At 53.3% G+C, this 10,209-nt stretch overlaps 1 long non-coding RNA gene across 1 annotated transcript; it reads left to right on the top strand.

The window, feature by feature from the left end:
• Positions 1–671: 671 nt before the first annotated feature.
• On the top strand, positions 672–5,501 carry LOC309357458. The gene is made up of 2 exons (XR_014163130.1): positions 672–1,437; positions 5,186–5,501. It is a non-coding gene; the product is annotated as an uncharacterized lncRNA (long non-coding RNA).
• The last annotated feature ends 4,708 nt before the right edge of the window (positions 5,502–10,209 follow it).

The raw sequence follows: 10,209 nt of genomic DNA, 5'->3' as shown, positions 1-10,209 counted from the left end.
AAAAAAGAAGAGAGAGAGAGATTTGGTTAATAATAAGATATAATAATGCGAAGATGCGGTCCAGCAACATCTGGCTTTGCTTTCCATGATATCTCTCTCTCTCTCTCTCTCTCTCTCTCTCTCTCTCTCTCACACACACACACACACACACACACACACACACACACTCTTACTCTTTCTTTACACCCACCCGCACCCCGAGAGAAAGCGAGGAGTCCGGCTACTCCTACGTCCCTCACGAGTAGAGGAAGGAAAATGCGCTTTGCACATGCTCAGAGGACACCTCCCAACGCTCAGCTCTGGAAACAGTTGCGGTGGCAAAAGGACTGTTTCAGTCCGGGAGAGAGAGAGATGAGCCTCTGAGGTGGGGGGAGCGGGGTTCAGAGGTGGTGGAGAGCTTGAAGGCGGATGGGAATACGGTACCTGTAAGGGGTTGAAGCGCCTGCAAACCTGGCGCAGAGTGTTGGGTGTGTGGGCTGCTGCGGGGGAGGAAGAGGTGACTAACCTGATCTCTGCGCCCACCCACCCACCCCACGCTTCCTTTCCCCACTCCCCACGCCTCGTGCATCCCTCTCTCCATTTCTCTCTCCATCCACCCGTTTCTTCCAGACTATTCTCTTCCTAGCGCTGCAGCAGTTCCGGGGCATGGGCAGAGAGAGAGGGGTGAGCTGGATCCTTCACCTGGGAGCGGGTTTGGACTCGGAGCCCAAACCCCGACAAGGAGGGGTGGACCAGCTCAGCGGGGGGCCCTCCCCACCTTGGCCCGAGGCGAGGGACCCAGGCATCTTCCCTGCATCAGCAGCAGCCTTCATCCCTGGTTGCCATGGAGACCACAATGATGCTTTTCCAGGGCAGAATGTGAGGTCAGGGGAGGGAGGAGGACGAGCAGCTTCCAACACAAACAAGATCGGGAGGGGGAGAAGGCAATTGCCGAGAGGGGGGGCGCTCGGATATGGTTTCCAGGCAGTAAATACGCCGGGAATGGGGGTGGGGCGCTTCTTTTTGCGGATTGCAGTATAGGAATGAAGCTGGAATTGGGAAGGTGAATCCTTGTGGCGCTGGGGGACGAGGACAGGAATTTGTGATTTGTCCTTTTCGGTGTTATCTGTGGGGAGCGGAGGTCACAGCCCGCTGACAAAGCCCCCCCCCCCCCCGCCGCCTCATTCCACTCTCTGGGTTAACAGAGCTGGAGTAAAATTGCACTTTTAGCCCCCCTACGGACTAGCACCTTGGCACGACTTTAAGAGCCCAGGGCGCATTTTTAACGCTTCCCTTGGAGCTGGGTGTGGGGAGAAGAAAGCGCCAGTTTTTCTCAGGAGGGGGCTGGCTTGTGATGACCCCTCCCACAGTCAGCCAGCCGGCGATGACCCTGGATGGCGCTGACAGTTCCTGGTCCTGCTGCCCACCCACCTTCTCCCACGCTGACTTATCCCCACGGTGTGTGCTCTCCGATTTAAGGATTATGGGGGGGTGGGGGGACGCGGGTGCTCCACCTCGGCCCCTTTCTTCCTGCTGCCGCTTTGCCCAGGGCTGTGGGTGGAGGGGAGGGGAAGGAGAGGCTGTTGTGTCTGGAGAGAGAAAAGATTCCTGGAATATCTGCCGCCACCCCCCAAAGTCCCTTTTCAGAACCGCTGTGCGTGTTTCATGCAGAGTAGAAAGGGGGGGGGGAGAGAATGAGGCATAATGAGAGGCTAGCAACGTAACGCACCCCCACGACATCTTAATCTACTTCTAAGTACTCTGGCGCCCCCCCTTCCTCAAAAGAGCCTCTTCCTTAGGATCAGGCTGCGTGTGTGTGGGGGGGGGGGTGTCATCTAGATATCAGTAACCCCTTTTACTCTGTCCTCAGAATCCTGTCCCGGCCTGTCATTGGCTAAGCGAAGTCAAACCCCAAAAGGAGAGAGTCCTCTTCGACCGTGTAGACACAAACACACGCGCACACTCGGGTTTATTCCGCAGCCGCTGCCGGTTTGGGCACACGGCTTTAAGCACGACTCGCATGTATCCCGTACCTCCCCTGCCGGCTCTTCCGAAACGTTGCATTTCGATGCCTTCCCCCGCACCCTGCATGCAAACTGGCTTCGATCCAGATTGAGAAAAGCAGCCGCCTGGCTGCATTTGGAGCCAATCCGGTAACAGTGCCATACAAACCATTCCGCTGAACCGGTATCTTCTGGCGGGGGGTTTTCAGTGGGTGGGTTGATGCAGCTTTTGCCAGAGGCAGGAAGCGCTCACCTTGTTGAGTTGGCACGTGTAACTTGGAGAAAAGAGAATAGATTAATCCCAGATTAAAGGCCGAGTCTCTGTTTTGCTGGGCACCCGTTAGCAACTGTGTTTACCCAGGGGTCATGCTGTGGCTGGAAGTAGGTGATGAGGGGAGGTCTGTTCGATTTTATTAAGAGAACTCCCACTACACAAACACACACACACGTGAGAACAAGAGCCTGGCTGCTGGGTCAGGACAAAGGGGCCCATCTAGTCCAGCATCCCCTTCTCTCAGGGGCTGAACAGTTGCCTGTGGCAGGATTTGAGCATGGGAGCCCTCTCTCCTCCTGCAGTTTGCAGCAACTGGTAGAATCGCAGAATCCTAGAACTGCAGAGTTGGAAGGAGGTCCCCCAAAGGTCATCTAGTCCAACCCCCTGCAATGCAGGAATCACAGTAAAAGCATCCCTGAGGGATGGCCATCCAATCTCTGCTCCAGTGAAGCAGTGGAGTCTGCCACCTTCTGAGGAAGTCCAACATCCTGTAGGAAACCCGCAAGCAGGACCTGAGTGCAGAAGATGCCAGGAGGGCCTCTGCCAGTCAGTGTGTGCACAACTGAGCTAGATGTAACTTTCTAAATTCCTGTTTAAATAACCCCCTAATTCAAAGCCACGAGGACTGGAATTCAGGCACCTGCTTTGCACACAGAAGGTTCCAGGTTCACCCCCTGACAGCATCTCTAAGCAGGACTAGGAATGTCCAAGGCCACCTGGTGGGGACCTGAGCCTGGCTCTCCCGGGTCCTAGTCCCACACCTTAACCTCCAGCCCACATGACAACTCCCACCACACAATGCATGTCCCACAGACTCCTTCCATTCCGGAAACCCCAAGACAGGTTTCCCCTCCTTAGGCTCACTGAGAAATAATAGTGGGAACCTCAGAGCAGAGCCTTGCAGCACCTGGATCAGGACCCTGCGGGGAGAGCCTCTAGCCCAGCACCCTCTTCTCACAGTAGCCAGCTGCCCCTAAGAAAACTAGGAATCCTGATAGACTGCCTCTGGAACTGGAGGTTCCATAGGAATGTCAGAAGAGCCTACTGGATTAGGCCACAGGGACCTAGTCCAGTCTCCTCACAGTGGCCAAATACTGCATGTAACCTAGGAATTTAGATAGACTACTTCTGCAGAGGGCAAACATCTCACAGGGTGTGGGGAGAGACCACCCAGAAATCCTCATGTTCTCACGTTTTATTTCCACATGGGCTCTTTCAGAATCTTGCGGGGATGAAATAAATTACACACAGCTTCCAGATAGGCCTGAACTTGCTGTCTGACAATTCCTGCTTTTCAGGGAGTTGGACTAGATAACCCTTCTGGGTCCCTTCCAACAATAAAATTCTGTGATTCTATGGATTTCTAGCTCTTCGTTGAAAAGCCTATACGACGGTTCTACTTTATGAGCTTGCTTTTGTGGGAGGTCAGAAACTCCTGGGCACAAATCTAGCTTGGGGAGCTGCCTTATGCAAGGCCCATCTGGTTCAATATTGGTTGCACTGGCTGGCAGCAGCTCCTCAGGATTTTAGACTTTCGTAGTCTCACCTGGAGATGCTGGCAGGGGTTGAACCTGGTACCTTCTGCATTCAGGCAGGTGCTCTACCACTCAGCTATGCCCCCCACCATGGACACGGCCTCGTTTTGTGTCCTTGGGTCTGTCGCTCGTCCTCGGCCTCCACTTCCCCATCTTTAAAATGGGAAGCATTTCCTCCTGCAAAAGAACTCTTTGTGAAGAGGCAGGCTCAGATATTGCCAAGCCGAAAGCATGAGACATGCCTGGGTGCAGATTCCAGTGTTCCTCTCTGCCTCTCTCAATAGGCGGCTGGGGGGGGGGCACCTCCCTGCTGCCTATCACTGTCTTCTCCCGCCTCTGAGCCTTGCATTTATCTGAGAGATAATGGGCTCTGCCTCCCACATAATGCGTCTTACAGAACCACTTCAGAGGCCGACAGGAAAGGAAGAGCTGAGGAGAGGAGAAGGGGAGGCGGGGGTAGACAAGAGGAGAGAAGGTCCATATATAACAGGGGGTGGTGAGTACATGCCTCCCCCCTCCAGATGTTGTTGATGGACTCCGACTCCCATCAGTCAGTGCCAGCCAGCATGGCCAATAGCCAGGGATGATGGGCGTTGTAGTCTTAGGATGGGAACATCTGTGGGGTCTCCAGATCTCATTGGACTCCAACTCCCAACAGCTGGCCAGGGGGATGATGGGGCTCCAGAAACATCTGGCAAGCCAGAGATGCTCCCCATCCATGTCGTCGTCCAGCAACATCTAGGGGAGCAGGTGTTCCCCAGCCCTGAGAGTGGCCCTCTGTTTGGTTTATACCATGTTTGCAAATGCCTTGCAGCTGGCAATTCTTCAGAGGCTCCGTCAGGGCTGAACGGGAGGAGAAGAGGTTTGGGGGTCAAAGCATCTTATGAGCCATGTTTCCTGCCCCCAAACATTCCGCTTCTGAAGTGAGAGCTAGTCATGTTTTCCTCGTGGCGCAGAATCTGCACTTGACACATTCTCAGAGGCATGCTTGCCATGCAGAGGTAGAGCACGAGACTCTTAATCTCAGGACTGTGGGTTGGAGCCCCACGTTGGGGAAAAGATTCCTGCGTTTCAGGGGGCTGGACTAGATGGCCCTCATGGTCCCACTTTGCAATCCTATGAATTTATGATGGGCAGGAGAAGGACCCAGGCTTTCTCGGTCAGATTAAAGGCCTGTCTCTCTGGGAACCTTCCACTTCTGGAGGAGATGAACTGGGTTGCTGGGAGAGACAGGGGTAGGGCCTTGGACTGTGTGAGGATAGGGACGTTTAAGTCCCTTTCTCAGCATAGTAAAACTGAGTCTCACTCAGGGAGGGTGTCTAGCAGTGGCAGGATGGGTGGACTATGTCTGTAATAAAATGTAAACCCTTACCATGTTTTGTTGTTGCTTTCAGGCTCCGTTACCCCTCCAGGCCTTTGAAGGAAAGATGGGCAGAGGGACTTCAGAAGAGCTCTGTTTGTCCACCATCCTGTTTTCGCAGTGGCCAACCAGAGGCCTTTAATGGGAAACTTGCAAGTAGGAAACCAAGCCCACCAACTTTCTCTCCACCTGTGGCTTCCAGAAATGGGCCTTCAGAAGCATTTCTGCCTCTGACCATCACTGCCTCCTGAGGGAGGGAGTTCCAGAGTTTAACTGCTCTGTGTAAAAAAAAAAGTGCTTCCGGAACCTTCCAGCATGCTGTGTTTTAAATAAATACGTAAGTGAATGAATGCAGTACAAGGATTACTACTCAGCAGTGTAAATGCATTGTTCTCAAGGAGTTTCTGAACTCATCGCCTGGTGGCCGGATAGTGACATTGCAGGCACCCAGGCTGAGAACCCATAAACCAGGTAGCATCGTCACCCAAAACACCTTCTCTGGGTTGAGACCTGGGTTGAGCTGGGAGCGGCAGATCTCCATTCTGGTACAATGACCCCAAGCTGTGGGGGGCTTAAAAGCACCAACATCTAGCCCTTCACAGCCTAGGACCCTTGTACCTACGGGACCGCCTCTCCCGGTATGCCCCACGGAGAACCTTAAGGGCCATTACTAGCAACACCCTAGAGGTCCCAGGCCCTAAGGAAGTCAGATTAGCCTCAACCAGAGCCAGGGCCTTTTCAACACTGGCTCCGGCCTGCTGGAACGCTCTGTTTCATGAGACCAGGGCCCTGCTGGATCTGACCTCTTTCCGCAGGGCCTGCAAGACAGAGTTGTTCGCCTGGCCTTTGGCTTGGAATCAACTTTATCCCCTCCCACTCTTTCCTTTCTCCTTCAGTGATGGAACTCCTATTTGGGGACTTCCCTGGCTTTTTTCTGGCCCACGTAGGAGCAGTCTGGATAGTTGGCCTTGGTGAAGATTTGACGTTTTCATTCCCAAAAAGTTTTTGATTTGAGTTTCTAGTGAAATGAGGCTGCATTTTAATGTTGTGCTTTAATCTTGTTTTTAAGTTGTATTTTAATCAATTGTTTTTATACTGGTGTTAGCCACCCTGAGCCCGGTCTTGGCTGGGGAGGGCAGGGTATAAATAAAATTTATTATTATTATTATTGCCACGGACAAGAGCCCAGTGCAGTTTTTTGAGCACAGCCTCCCACCTTCCCACTGGATGACTGTGGTCAGGCTATCGCTGTCCCAAAAGGGCCGCAACAGCTGCACTGGCCTCATCTTGATTGATTTGCATTTATATCCCACATATCCACCCCTGACGGGAGCTCAAAATGGTGTACATGGTTCTCCTCATTTAATCCCACAGCAACCCTGCAAGGTTGGTTTGGCTGAGAAGCAGTGCCTGTTTCCCCAAGGCCACACCCAGGGGATTTGAACTCTGGTCTCTCCCAGGTACTATTCCGACATTCTAACCACTACACCACGCTGTCCTATCTGACGAATGCTCCTGGATGCCACAGAGGCTGCTCTTGTCTCCAGTGATGAAGGACGGGGGTCGCAGGACCTGTGGCTGCCTCCAGATCCTCTCGAACTCCCGCAACATCTGGAGGCCAGATTTTTATTTTTTGTTTTATTAAATTTCTCTACCACTCTTCATCTGAGGTGGCTTACAATATAAAAACACAAAAATACATACAATAGCAACAAACAGAAACAATACCCACCTGTTTAAAAGTTCATAGACAGTTTAATCAGCCAAAGGGGGGGGTCAGCATTCCACAAAGGGGGAGCCACCACAGTAAAGGCCCAGTTCTTGTGTTGCCACCCTCTGGACCTCTTGTGGCAGAGGCACATGGAGAAGGGCCTCAGAAGATGATCTCATGGTCCAGGCCATTTCATATGGAAGAGAGGTGGTCCTTGAGGTATTGCCGTCCTGAACCCTTTAAGGCTTTATAGGTCAAAACCAGGACTTTGAATGGGGGCCAGGAACTGATCAGCAGCCAGTGCAGCCAGGCGAGCAATAGCGTCATACGCTCAAACCATTTTGCCCTGGTGGGCAACCTGGCTGCCAAATTCTGCACCAGCTGAAGTTTCCGAACTGACATCAGAGGCAGTACTACGTTTTCCACCTCTGATGTAGGGGTGCCTCCAGATGGCGGATCTGATCCTTTAGGTGTGGGAGTGCAGGAAATGCTGATGGCTCAGCCGCAAGCACTGGACAGGCACTGCACAAGGTCTCATGCGCATGTAGGAGAGGGTGGAATCCTGCAGAGGTCCATAGCAACAGGTCCTTGGGGCTGAGCAGCAGCAGCAGCAAGACCAGGCCCAGACCACTTTCTGGAACCCCCGGCAGGTAGGAGCAGAGCCACACCCAAACACGACCCCTCCAGCTCCCATCTCGGAGGAGCTATCCAGAACCTACAGAAGGGCTGGGAGTCTTGATCACCCATCCGGATGACTCAGGCAGTTTCTGGGCCTGGAAACAGACTGAGGTGGACTAAAATCAGCCTTGGCCAGCGGACTGGCTTCCAGAGGTTTTGAACCACAACTCCCATGAGCCCCAGACATCATATAGAGAAAGCTTGCCTAGATGATCCATTGCATCACATCCATGGACTGTATCTCAGTGGAGGGCAGTTGCATTGCATGCAGAAGGTCCTGGTTCAATCCCCATGGCATCTGCAGGTAGGGTTAGAACCCTGGAGAGTTGCTGCCAGCCCGTGCAGGCAGTGAGTGAGAAGGACCAATGGGCTGACTTGGTATAGGGCTGCTTATAATAATAATAATTTTATTAGTTATACCATGCCCATCTGGTTGGGTTGCTGCAGCCGGCTGGAGTCCCCATGCCCCCAGTGCTGTTTAGCTGTGTGATCCTGAGTGGAGGAAATTGGGGGAGGCTGGAATCATAGATTGGTAGAGTTGGAAGGGCCCACAAGAGCCATCTAGTCCAACCTCCTGCAGCTCAGGAATCTTTTGCCCGAAATGTCTGTGCCCTTCGTGTGGCAGGGCATTTCTTCTCCTGCCCCACCAGTGTCCCCATGCCCCTTTCCATGGCTCAAGGGCCAGCCAGATGCCGCCAAGGGAAACCCACAAGCAAGACTCAAGCCAAGAGCCCCCTCCCCTCCTGTAGGTTTCAGCCACTGGGATTCAGAAGCGCTGCTGTTTTGGACTACAATTCCCATCACCCCTGACCATTGGTCCTGTTAGCTGGGATCATGGGAGTTGTAGGCTGAAACATCTGGAGGGCCGCAGGTTGGGGTGCCTGCCTTAGACCATGGAGGAGCAGAGCCAGCCTGGCTAGGAGGAGCCCTCCACAGCCCTCGCTTCCCCCTGAATTTGTTTTAAAGCCATCTCCTCCACATCCTGTGGGAGGGAGTTCCACAGCTTAACCATGCACTGCAAACCCCAATATCCCCCGGTAGGTCTGCAGAAATACTTCAGTCTGAAACGCTGGAGAGCTGCTGCCAATCAGTGCTGGCAGTGCTGAGCTAGATGGACCAGTAGTCAGACTGAGCACAACACAACTTCCTGTGTTGATGTATGGAGGGGCTGTAGTTCAGGGGTGCAGAACACCTGCTTCGCATGCAGAAGGGTCCACATTCAGCTCCCAGTGGCATCTCCAGGCAGGATCAGGGGAGAGACCCCCTGCCTGGAACCCTGAAGAGCTGCTGCTCTTGGCTGCAGGTCCTGGGAGATCTGCTCTCTGCCTTGCAGGCCTTTTCCTGGCAGCCCTCGGACTGACTCCAGCTGCAAAAGCTGAGAAAGCTGAACAGACTCTGGGGCTGGGGGAGTGTTTAGGGGGGGTGTTGTTGTTACTGATACTTTTTGTATCTTTATTTTCCATCTTCTTGTGATTTATGTGGAAGTTGTTCAATTTGGCTAGTGCTTTCTGATGATTTATTCATTGTTCACAGACTACTTTTTTATGTTCATAATTATGTGATTTTTATATGTTGTCGACCACCTTGAGCATAGCTTTAACTCTGGAAAGACGGCCTAAAAATAAAACGATCGATTGACTGATTGCTGCTAGTCTGTGTTGGCAATACTGAGCCGACTGATTGGACTCAGTATATGAGGCGGTTTGCAATAAACCAGCCCTTTATTTAGAGTCATGAAGATCAAAAACTTACCTTATTTTTAGGGGATGGGCTGCAGCTCACTGTCCCGGCACCTCCTTTCCCAGATCCAATCTCTGCTGAGCTGGCGGGAAGACCTCCGCTTCCTGGAGACCCCCGGGGAGACACCGCCAGTCCGTGTTGACGATATGGAGTTAAATAGACCAGTTGGTGACTCAGCCTCAGCCAGCTTCCTGTGTTCCTAGATCTGAGTTAAGACTTCGTGAGTTTTTTGCCACTCGGGTGCATCTTGGCACATGCCAGGGGGGTGGGTGCCCCCCCGGAGGGTGTGTGTGCCAAGACCGGGAAATCTGGCAGTTTCAGAGGTCTATAAAGCTCTCGCTTTCTCTCTCCCCCCCGTCGTTTTGATGGGCATCAGGAGTGTCATGGAGCAAACTGATGCTAAGAAGACCCAACTAAGAGTCGTCGTCCCCCCCCCCTCCATAAATCCCCCCTCTCTGGCTGGCTAGTTTCTCTCCCCCGCCCCTCTTTCTCTCCCTTTCTCTCTCTCTCCCCCCCTCCCCGTGATATAAATAGCTGCCTCTGCCCGTTCCCTAAATTTCCCGCTGACGTCGTGCTCACGTCATTGTGTAGGTTGATTCTTTTCTATGAATGAGCCGCGAGGTCCCCGTTACTACGAGCCGGACTCTATAAAAAGCCCGACGGCTGCAGACACCGCTCCGGAGCCTGCACTGCCGACGGAGTCCGGCGCTTCTCCCTCCAAAGCCGGGAGAGGAAAAAGGGGCTCCGGCGCGGAGGGATGGAGGGGAGAAGGGCCGGCGGGCGGATGGACGGGAAGGACGCCGTCGAGGCACAGGTAAGCGGAGAATGGGCTGCCCCCTACCAATCCAGCTCTGACCCTCTCTCCCCATTGCAAGACTGGCTCATCGCCGCTTTCAAAAGTGGGGTGCTTGTGTCGGGGGGTCCCCACT

Source organism: Podarcis melisellensis, assembly GCF_964234715.1.
Source record: "Podarcis melisellensis genome assembly, chromosome: 15".
In the NCBI taxonomy this organism is placed as follows: Eukaryota; Metazoa; Chordata; class Lepidosauria; order Squamata; family Lacertidae; genus Podarcis; species Podarcis melisellensis.
This window is presented reverse-complemented; position numbering and strand designations above follow the sequence as displayed.